Consider the following 11,780-nt stretch of genomic DNA (forward strand, 5'->3'; position numbering starts at 1 on the left):
TGGCTTCTGGGGAGATAGGACAGACACAGTGGCAGCCAGGAGAAGGCAGGCTGGCCAGCCAGGCCCCAGGGTGGGCCGGGGGTCTCTGCTCTGTTTGAACGCAGCCACCTTTCAGGAGGCAGAGTGGCAGGGCGGGGTCCCCGGCCCCGCAGACCTGGGGAGCCAGGCCTCTCGTCCATGCGCCTCACGTCCAGCCCGTTTATGAGTCCCTCCTTCTCCCTCCCGTCCCCCCACATCCTTCCTCTGCTGCTCTGCTGGAGCAAACGCCTTTCAAAGGAGGATCAATGCAGGGAGAGGGATTTTTTCAAAAGTAACAACGAGGTTCTTTAATTAAACTCTCCATAAGCTCTTAAATCCAGGGAGCTTTCCTGGCTCATCTGAAAATCGGGCCCCATCCCTGACCTTGAGGGCGGGACAACCTCTGACCTGGGGGGAAAGGATGGCCTTTCTTTTGGGGCTCTGGGTACCTCCCTGCTGCCTCCTCCCTCCGTGTGGGTGGCATTGGCTGCCCCTGCCACCACCTGGCCCCACACTGCGCACCTGCCCCCACACAGCCCTGCCCAGGTAAGGAGCTCTGCCCACTCTGCTGCTCAGCCCTGGCAGATGACTTCCTGTTCGCTGGGCATCCAGGGGCAGAGTGTCCCCAGAAGTCCACAATCTAGTGCTGGAAGTAGTGACAGGAGAGTAACAGCTCACGTAGGTCACAGAATGTAAGCTTGGAAAGGACCTGGGAGACCACTGGGATGACCACTCCTCCCCCACTTCTCAGGGGGAGGGACGGAGAGGCAGTAGCAGCCCAGCCTTGAAGCCAGTAGACTAACTCACCAGTGTGATAACCCTGACAGCCACCACTCGCTTACTGAGCACTCACAGCACGGGGAGCCCTCGGCCACATCTTAGTGTCTCGCTTAGCCCCACAGACCCCGTGGAGTGGGTGCCCCCTTTGTGCAGACGAGAAAGCGGAGGCTGCTGGAGATTCTGCCGCTTGCCCAGAGCCACTGGCTAGCCAGAGAGAGCGGGACTTGAATGTAGGGATGTTAGATTCCCAAGTGCATGTCTTGAAGGCTGCCCCACCCAGCCCTCTCTCCTGAGGGATGGGGACTCACAGCCAGGTTGGCAGCCCTAGAGGAATTCAGCGAAGGTGCCATCCCTGGGAGTCCCGGGCCCGCCCAGCTCCCTCCCTGCCCAAGGACAGAGCGCCCGCACTTCCCCACGGAGTGGCAGGATGGCACATCCCCGTGGGGAGCCTGCAGCCTTGGGCCGCAGCCACTGGGTCTGTGCCAGCCCCACCGCGGGCATCATTTGAGAATGTCAGCGAGGCCTGTGCTCCCTGCGGCAGCTCGCAGGCTGTTCGCGCCAATGTTCTTGTGGGGCGTCCACTTTGTGCCCAGATCTGCACTTGGAGCTGACCCCTGTCCTTAAAGTGCCTGCAGTCCAGGCCGGGAAAGAGCCAGGGGCCTTGCAGACCACCTGATCCATCCGCCCATGTTTCGTATGGGGAGCCTGGGGCTCGGAGGTGGGCAGGACTTGCCCAGGGCCACCAGCCTCAACCAGGCAGGCTTGGGACATGGGCCTCAGGCCACAGGTGTGGCCTGGACAGCTCCCAGGGCACTCCAGGCCTGGGCTCCTGGTGAAGTCTGGGCCCGTCCACCCCAGCGGAGAGGGGTATGTGCACGGGTCACAGGAGGTGCAGCAGCAGAACAGTGGAGGTGACACTCCAAGTGCCAAGCCCTTTTCCCTGGGAGAAGTGTTACCAAAGGTCAGACAGTGAGGAAAGAGATGTAACACCAAAAAATGGAGACAGCCCAGAACAAGAGAAGGGAGTCAGGACTTCATAGCCCAGAACAGAATGAATCTGACCTCTGGGGCTGGACCATGAAACTGACAACTGTACTGGGGCAGGGAAGCAAGTGGTACATTTTGGAGAGTTTTGGCTTCTCCTCCTCCTCTTCCTCTTCTTCACATCTTATTCTTCAAGAAAGTACCTTCAGTTTCCTAGGAAATGCACCAGATGAGGCGTCTCTTTTCTGGAAGATGCCATGTCCCTGAAGCACTTTTGCTACCTGCAATTAAATGACTGTGTGCTCAACGCCTCTCTCTTTGGCAAGTCGACAGCTCCACAGGGGTGGAACAGGGGCCCACCTGCCTCTCCTCCAGCTGCGCCCGAGCGCCTGGCAGAGGGCCTGGCCCAGAGCAGGTGCTGGACCGTGCGTGGTGAACGAAGGAGGGAAGGGATGAGACGAGGCAGCGCCCGTCAGCTTGAGGGGCAGCCGGGTGCCCTCGGAGCCCCCCAGGATCATGAGGCCAGACTTGGAAGAGGCGTGTTGGACAGCCCTGTCCCAGTTGGAACGGGGAATGCCGGGTTCTAGATCCTGGCATCCCCGCCCCAGGAAGTGACCCCAGAAGGGCTGGTGACGGATCAGAGTTGATAAAACGTCTCCTCCTGACGTCGGCCTGGGGTCAGTGTGGCGGGGCCAGCACCTCTGCCCCAGCTTCTCTGGGGCTGCTCCTGGGGCGTCTGCTTGCTGCACGGGCTGCTCACAGCCCCCAGCGGAGTCTGAGCTTTGTTCTGGAAACTTCTCTGTTGATTTCCTTCCCACGCCCCTCCACTCAGGGGGGACGAGCACAATCTCTGCGGGGCAGGCAGTTGTGGGAGACAGAATGATGCTCCCCACCCATGATGTCCATGTCGTGATACCAGGTCCTGGGAGTGTGTCACCCGACGTGGCACCATGACCTTGCAGATGGGATCGAATTAAGGGCCTGGGATGCGGGGTCACCCAGGATTAGCAGGACCTGAGATGCGGGGTCACCCAGGATTAGCCGGGTGACCCTGACGACATCACAAAGGTCCTCATGAGGGGGAGGGTCCGTCAGGGAAGGAGAGGCGACATCAGAGAGAGGAATGGGGAGCCGCCACTCTGCTGGCTTTGAAGGGGAGGAAGGGGCCAAGCGCCAAGGGACGCAGGCGGCCTCAAGTTGCTGGGAAAGGGGAGGAGTGAGTTCTCCCCTGGAGCTGCCAGGACGAAGGCAGCCCTGCTGACACCTTGACTTTGGGACCTTTGACCCCAGAACTGCAATAAATTGTGTTGCCTTAAGCCACCAGGTTCCTGGTAATCTGTTGGAGCAGGGATAGGAAACCAACACGGTGATCCCACTTTGTGTTTGTTCCCCGCTGCACTGCCATTTTGCAGTGAGGAGGGACACCACGGGACGCCAGTGTGGGACCCCCGCCTGCGCATGCGCCACCCCCCCCCCAGCTCCGCCGCTTTTGCAGATGCGCGACCCCGGGGGGAGCTGCTTCACTCTCTGAGCCTCCATCTCATCACCGACACAAAAGAGAAGCGCGGCACCCGCCCCAGCGTTCTCTGCAGGTCTGCGAGACAGAACACGCGGGGGACCAGCACAGACCCGGCGTGTTGCGAGGACCAGCACCTGGTGGGTATTCTCATTACACGTCCCAGACACCAACCATAAAGAGCACCCACTGCCTAAAGGCCACAGAGCTGGGCAGCTGACCACAGACACCACCAAACCTCTCCTGGCCTCGGTTTCCCCGTCAGGGAAGAGAGAGGCTGCGCACTGAGGCTCCCGGCCCGTGCTCAGCCTGCACGCAGGCTTTGGGCTGTGCACTGCTTTAGAGAATAAGAATTAGGCTGGGCGTGGTGGCCTGTAATCCCAGCGCTCTGGGATGAGGTGGCTGAGGCGGGAGGATTGCTTGAGGCCAGGAGTTTGAGACCAGCCTCAGCCTGAGCAAGAGCAAGCCCTCACCTCTACTGAAAATAGAAAAATTAGCTGGGTGTGGTAGTGGTGCATGCCTGTAGTCCCAGCTACTCGGGAGGCTGAGGCAGGAGGATCGCTTGAGCCCAGGAGTTTGAGGTTGCTGTGAGCTAGGCTGACGCCACGGCTCTCTATCTGGGACAACAGAGCAGGACACTGTCTCAAAGAGAAGAAAAGAAAACAGAAGAGAAGAAGAGAAGAGAAGGAAAAGAAAACAGAAAGAAAGAAAGAAAAGAAGAATTAGTTGTCAATGGTTGAACACTGGGAAATCTCACATTAAAATTTGATTTGCACCTTTTCTCAAAAAACAGGAAGATCTGACAGCAATGGGCCCAATTCCTCCATTGTGGGCGTGGCCGGCGCTCAGGAGCAGCTCCTTTTTCAGACCCAACCTGTGGGCTCCGGTTTGCCGCAGTGCCCACCACTGCCTACTGCGCGCCCTCCTGGCTCCCCCGTGTGTGGCCCGGCCGCCCCCATAAAGGCACTCCAGTTTGTGACCCCTGAATATCTATGCCCAGATCTCAGTCTCACCCGTGTTACAACGGATAGACCTAGTGACACGTCATTGTCACCCAGATCCACAGTTTACACAGAGCCACTCCTGGGGTCAGACGGCGCGTGGGTCAGGCACACGGATAGTGACATATCTGCCATGGTAGTGTCACACAGAGTGGTTTCACCGCCCTCGATGGCCTTGGGGGAACCGGGGCAGGAGGCAGGACTCAGAGCTCTCTGGTTTCACGGTGACACCCATGTTGCCCCAGGGCAATGCAAAGAATAGCCATAGACTAGCTGGCCTTGGGAAGAGCACAAAGAGGGAAACTGAGGCACACCCAAGGGAAAGTTGGTGAAAGGCAGGACCGCCCTCCCATTGTTCTATCCCTGCGTCCCTCCCTGTTCCGGGAGGACAGGGGCGGCAGGCAGGGGGGCTGCCATCTGCAGGCGCCAGCGGCCGTGGGGAGGGGGCGGATGAGAGCCTGTCCCTTTAAACTCAGATTAGCAGCTCCCTCTCGTGCTTGCCTTCCTTAAAAAGAGAACTTGTCAAGGTTTACATCAATAATAGATAATGGTGCATCACTGTGGCAGGTTCCAGCCGGAGGCTGTTTTGATATTTTCTAGAGAATTTGTCAGCAATCCCGCAGTCAAGGAAGGGTGGGGGATGGGGAGGCGAGGGGAGAGAAAGCGCCTTCATTAATTTTGCCTCATTTGCATCCTCGCTGCTAAATAATGTATTGATCGCTCTCCAAGTCTTTAGTCCTCCCCTCCCTGAGCGGCTTCTCCTGGTACTGCAGCCTCCCGCCCTGAGGGATGAGCTTGCCACAGCCCTCGACAGCCAGGGGCGGGGCGGGCGGGGTTGGGACGGCTAACCGAGGCCCCTGGGTCCCCACCTTTTGCGCCTGTCCCCAGACTCCCCACAGAGAGGAGCCCGTGATGTTTGGAGCATGGCTGTCTACCATTTAGTGAGGCTTTCCCGGGAGCTGGTCCTGAGCTACGTGGTTTACCAGGAAGCCCCGTGACATCCTTGTGACAGTCCCGTGAGGTTGCTACTGTTATTAAACCCATTTTACAGATGAGGAAACCGAGGCTCCAGAGGTCAAGTGCCTTTCCCAGGTCACACAGCCAGGAAGTGGTGGAGCTGGGATTTGAACCCAGGTCTGGCTGGCTCTAGAGCCAAGGCTCTTGGCCTCTAAACCTGGAAGCCTCACACCCACCTGCAGCCCTGGGAGGCTTGCCCCCCCCACAAGTGGGGAAGGTGCCCTTCTCTCGAACCAGAGATGGAAGAGGTGGGTGCACACGTTGGCTTTGGGGTGGAAGCCAGGAGGCTGAGGCCGAGGGGTGGGCAACCTGTGTCACCCCAAGTGCAAACCGACACCAGTGTGAGGGCGTGTTCGGGGGACAGTTTGTCCCCCACCTCGGGAAGGATTCCCTAACCATGGAGCCACCTGGAAATGCAACGTGGCCGCCGCGTGAGCAGTGAGCGCCTGTCACCAGGGGTGTTTCAGAGAAGCTAGATGTCTGCCTGCCAGGGTCACCTGCTTCCAGCGAGAAAAACACCAATCGATGGCTCTCTGCCCCTGCTGGGGGTGGATGGATTCACTTAGAATCCATCCACACCATGGATTGCCGCATGGCCAGCAGCGGCGGCGTTGGAGATGTGTTCTTATTGACAGGAAAAGTCCGCAAGTGTGAGGTGTGAGCGACACTGGGCGTGAGGGGCGTGGATCCCGTCTCTGTACAATCGCGGGCCGGAGCGGGCCGGGTACGGACGTGTGCGCGGAGGGCTGGCGGGAAGCCTGCTCCACGATCTCACCAGCAGGCGCCTCGGGATGGGGGGATCCGGGTGTTTCTCTTTCTTCCTTGTATTTTCCTGTATTTTCTAATTTCTTCCCAACAGTATTTCTTGTGTCACTCTCAGGCAGGGCATCTGGGCTGTGTGTACAGAGGGCTTTGGGAGTGGAAGAATGAAGACAAGTGCCCCACAGGGATCCTGCCCCCTAAACCTGGGATAAAATCTGGCATAGCATCTCTGTGCTCCTTTTACAATGAAAGTCGGCTCCTCTGTGCCTTGGTTTCCCCACTCTCCTTGTTAGGGCATAATGCGGCCTGGCTGGGACCGTCCTTCATTCTTTGCAAGTCTGTATCAAACATCCTGCTTGTGCCAGGCCCTGGGGAGGGACCGGGGATCAGACAGACACGGAGACTTAACATCCCTGTGGTGTGGGGAGGGGTGGGCTGTGTGCCTACCATGGCAGAGGGACAAACTTCAGAGATATTTAGTGACGTATTCAAGGTCACACAGACAGTAAGGGGTGGAGCCTGGGAAACCACCGTAGGTCTTGGGCTTTGTGGGCTGAGGACAGTACCTCTCTGCCCCCACTCAGTGCCAGGGGACATAGCAGGTGTGTCTGAGGCCAGGCTGTGGGCTGGTGAAGTCATGGCCTTTGGGCTGTTGTCCCCATTGTGAAAGAGAGGTGACCTTCACCATGTTCAGGCAAGAACTGTCGGTCCAGAACTGTCTTCCCACCCTGCATTTGGTCATTTTCTTTGCAAAGCTGTGATTTCTGCTTTCTCTCCTGCTGGGGGAAGCGGGTGGGGGCCCTGCCACTCTCTAATCTGCTTTCTGAGGCTAATGTCTGCCCCGCCCTGCAGCTCATCCCTGGTATTTGGGATCCCAGTAGGAGGCTCATTTTCAAATTAGCCTCAGGCTGTCTGGCCTGAGCTGCAAATGCTCTTTGCAGATGAGAAGGACCCTGGAGGCTGCCCGGGTACAGGGCGTGGGGTGGGGATGGACGAACTGGGAGACCCACTCAACTTGCAAAACCTCTGGAGGCGCACTGGGTCTGCCTAACTGGCCAGTCCTCCTTAAGTACCAGGTATGGTGCTTTGCACATGAAACCTTCCCCAGCAACCTCCCCACCCCCACACCACAGTGAGGCAGGTACTGGTACTACCCATTTCACAGATGAGTAAACTGAGGCCTTGAGAGGGTAAGTGACTTGCCCAAGGTCACATAGCACAGCCAGAAACCAAACTCAGCTCTGTCTCAGTTCAGAGATTGCCTCTGAATCCCTGGGCTCTAGGGCACACGCTGGGGGAGGTGGTGCACACGCTGGGAGGGCAGAAGAAAGGCAGGGAGGAGGAGGGGCAAGCCTGGGGGCAGGCCTGGCAGAGGCTGCAAGCTTGTTACCCCACGGGGACCCTGAGGACCTCTGAGCTGACCAGTGCCTGCACCTTCCACAAGCGCCTTTGAGGGGTGCAGGCTGAGTCACAGAGAGAGCTAGTGACACCGACAGGCTGGACTCGGAGGTCGTGGATCTCTGCAGATGTAACAGAGGCCAACGCAAACCGGAGGTGGAAATGGAGTTTGTGGATCTAAACAGGTACCCGACAGCAGCTACAGCTGTGACTACGAAGATCTGGCAATCGTTTCCTCATGTGTCCCTTCAACATGAATCTGTTGAGCCCCACGGGGACAACAGCAAGGCCACATCACACAGACTGAAGAGCCACAGCAGCCACCTGTGGCCACAGGGGCGCCCCGTGGGCTGGGGATGGGGGCGGCTGGGCGGGTGGTTATGACCCAGCAGCGGCAGGAGGAGGGACCTCACTGAGGGAGCGTGATGGAGGGGCCTGACTCAGCAGCGGGTGTGGGGAGGAGGACTCCCAGGAGGGGTGAGGCCCCAGGGGAGTCTTTACACACATGCACACACATGCACACGCATGCACACGCATGCACACACATACATACCTGTACAGTAAAGGCGCAATAACGCCCGGCTCTTATGGGTTCATTTCAGTAAGTTTCATACGCCCATGTAACTGCCTCCCTGTGCAAGACCTAGGCCAAGCCTGATGCTCTTCCCAGTCGCTCCCCTCCTCCCTGCTCTGATTTTGTCCCAATAGGTCACTGTGGCCTGTTGCAGGGTTCACTTGAATGGCGCCTGTGTGCTCCCTGAGCATGGACTTTGAGAGCCGCCGTGCTGATGTGCAAACCAGGCGTTCGTTCCTTCTCACGGCTGAGCCGTGTCCTGTGAGGATGCCGCACCTGGGCTAACCGTCCACCGGCAGCTGCGCATTTGGGGCTGCTCCCGGATTCTGGCCATTAGAAATAAAGCTGCTATAAACATTCCTGAGTGTCTGTTTGTGAAACGTGTGTTCATGTCCCTTGAGCGAACAAACGCCTGGGAGTGGAATGACTGGGCCATGGGGTAGATGGACACTTTGCTTTATAAGGAACCTCAAAAGCTGTCCTGCCGCCCTGCACTCCCGCGGGAATGTGCGAGAGCTCCGGGTCCTCCACAACGCTGGGTGCTGTCGGTCTTTGCGCTGCAGCCATCCTAGCGGGTGCTGAATGGAGCCACGAAGTGTGACTTGGAGTTACCTAGGAAACAGAGAGGGGCTGGGTCAGGGCCCTCCAAGCATGGAGGTGAGAAATGCCCTGGGTGTGGCATCTACAAGAGGCTCTGGGGGTGCTGGGCGGGGGGTGGTCAGCAGGCAGGTTGGAGCCCAGGAGGGCCTGGTGTCCCGCCGCGCCGTGGACTCCGGTCTTCGGGCATTACCTATGGAATACCCGTATGTCTGCCATGGCCGGGCTCTGGGGAGGGTTAGGACTTGTTTTGCGGTCAGTGTTTCCTGTGGTCCTTGCTGGGGGGTGATGGTGTCAGGCAGGGCCATCAGTGTCCTCACTGACAGAGGAGGGGCTGGCGTGGAGACCCGCCCCCCACCCCAGTACCTCCTCCCTGCACAGAGCCGCTCTCCCGCTAACGCTGCCTGGGGGTCCCCAAGTGCTCTGCGCTGTCCTGGGCTCCCTGAGGAGGAGGAGGAGAGGTTAGGGTCGGGGTCCTGCCTACTCAGGGCTCGCCCTCTAGGAACCCGGGTGACATCGTCACAGGAAGTGAGTGCTCCCGAGGGCCACCTGCGCCCAGTGCAGGGCTGAGGAGCTCCACCAGCCACGGACAGGGAGAACAGGGAGAATGAGATTTGATCACGATGACAGTCGTAGCTCCTGCTCACCACCTGCCTCCGCGCCAGGCGCCCAGCTGATGTAAAAGTGGGGCTGCGACCAGGAGAGGGGAGGGGACAGCCACCGGCAGGGAGTGGACCAACCCGGGTTCGATCCAGCTCTGTGGCCAGGCTTAGGGGTTCTGCCTCTTTGCACTTCTGCCCCCCTCTGTAGAGTGGGGGTAACACTGATCTACCCTGGGCCCCGGGGGACCTGGTTACACAATGTGGGCAGTTGGCCAGGGCTCCCCTCGTCCCTCTCCCTCACAGCTCAACCTGGGGCCACCAGGTCCAGGTGACAGTGGTGGCTGCCTCCTCCTGGCTCGCTGACACCTGCCCTGGGAGCTGCCACAAGATGCCCCAGGAGGTGGGTCCCACAATCGGCTCTGTGGCCCGGCTGTCCTTCCAGCCAGAGAAGCTCAGGGGTCGTCCTGGGGCTGGGGCTGTGCCCAGCTGGGGGAGTGCGGGGTGACAAGGGGGGACGGCAGGGTCCCCTGGGCCCCAGAGATGCAGGGATGCGGCAGCTCCATCAAGTGGAGGGTCCCCGCCCTGCCTGCAGCCGTGTGGTGTCCTCACCCTCACCATCGCCTCGGGCGGGGAGGGGACCAGGGGCTCGGCATGCTCGGCTCGTGCAAGGCCAGACGCGGCTGAGACCACACTCAAGAGAACCAAAGCCTGCCGGTGGAACTGTAGCCCCCAAAGGACATGTTCAAGTCTTCAGCCCTGCGCACACGACCTTATTTGGAAATAGGGTCTTTGCATGTAGTTAGTTAAATTAAGATGTGGCCATACTGGATTAGACAAGCCCCAAATCCGTGAGGGTGCACTTATGACACAAGGGACACAGGGACGCGCAGGGTGTCTGCCACGGGGAGACGGGGACGGAGACCGGAGTGACGCAGGTGCCACCGAGCACCAGGGCTGGGAGAGAGGCCGGGACACAGTGCCCCGACGCGCTGCCGGGAGGACCCAGCCCTGCTGGCACCTGAGTGTGGACTTCTGGCCTCCTGGTCGGAGGACACGTTCAGCTGTGTTGAGCCTCCAGCCTGCGGCGGTTTGTCACCGCAGCCCCGGACGGACACTAAGGCCCGATGCTGGGAGGGCCAGTCCTGCGCTCTGGGTCCGGCCAGCTCCCTCCCCGCCGGCTCCGAGATGCTGCTGGAACCTGCTCAGCTTCTCGCAGGGACCTTCCCTCAAAGCCCCTTTGACACGGCAAAACCTGCGTCCCAGCCCCCGTCCGCCCTCTTCCTCTCCTGGGCGAGTCACCTGACATTCTCTGCCTTGTTCACGGACTGACACACTCCCTGATGCCAGGGCTGTGTCCTCCCTGTCCCTGCGGTGTCCCCTGCGCCTGGCACAGAGGAACCTCTCAATCGGCACTTGCTGAATGCAGGAATGACTCTGTGCAGGGACTCCCGCCCTCCGCACAATTTAGCAACGACGCCTTGTGAGGCTGCTGCAAAGCCGTGTCCCTGCAGATAAGCCTGCCCGGGAGGCGAGAGTGCGTGGGCTGGACTCGGGGCGACAGCTCCCCTCTTTACAGCGGAGCACAGAGATAACTGCTTCACCCGGCCCCGGCCCGGCTCTCCCATGCTGGTGACCAGCGTGAGGCTTAACTGGCCTCCCAGAGCCGTGGGCCACACAAGGGGAAGACAAGCCCTGCCCCACGGGGACCTGCCCACCAGACAGACACAGGAAGAACAGCCACCTCCGCTGGGAGCTGCAAGGGGCACCACTGGACACGTGGGAAGTGCGGTCACAGGCCTGGGGAGCTCTGAGCGGTGGCGGGGGGGGGGCTCCTTGCTCAGGGGTCTCCCGTCCCCTTTCTGCACACGGCCCTGGCTGTCCACGAGGGCAGGGATCGGGCTGTTCAACGCTGCATCACACAAGCCTAGGGCGTCCTCCGTCTCGCTTCCCTGAGACTGTGCCCTAGGATGGTGCGTGGTGGCAGCCCTGGTCTCTGGCACCTTCCAGGAACTCAGTAAAGGTGCCCGGGGAAGGGAGGGCGCAGGCCGCCATGCTCAGACTCACAGCACCCGCCAGACCACCCAGGAACCTGGGCCACAAGTGCTTTCCACCTCACGGAAACTTCCAAGTCCTCTAAAGCCCAGGTGCCAACTCCGGGCAGAACCAGTTACTCCTCCTCACGCCCACGCAGAAACCTCGACCCCCATTTCCCTTGAACGCCCGCGTGATGGTGCCTGTCACCGAGAGCCACACGGCTTGCTCTCTGGGTGCCTGGCTGGAGCCACGGTCCCCGGCGATTCACCTCACTTCATCCTCATAGCAACACTGTGGTGGGTGCCATTGTTATTCCCATTTCATAGATGACAAAACTGAGGTAACGAGAAGTGAAACAATTTGTCCCTGAGGTCGCACAGCCTATAAGCGGCAGGAAAAGACGCGGGTCCAGGCCTTCCGGACCCAGAAAGAGTATGCCACCATGCCCTGCTCTGCAGCCACGTCACCGGGGCTGGCCTGTGGCAGGTGCCTGGTCT

Source organism: Microcebus murinus, chromosome 12, assembly GCF_040939455.1.
Source record: "Microcebus murinus isolate Inina chromosome 12, M.murinus_Inina_mat1.0, whole genome shotgun sequence".
Taxonomy (NCBI): domain Eukaryota; kingdom Metazoa; phylum Chordata; class Mammalia; order Primates; family Cheirogaleidae; genus Microcebus; species Microcebus murinus.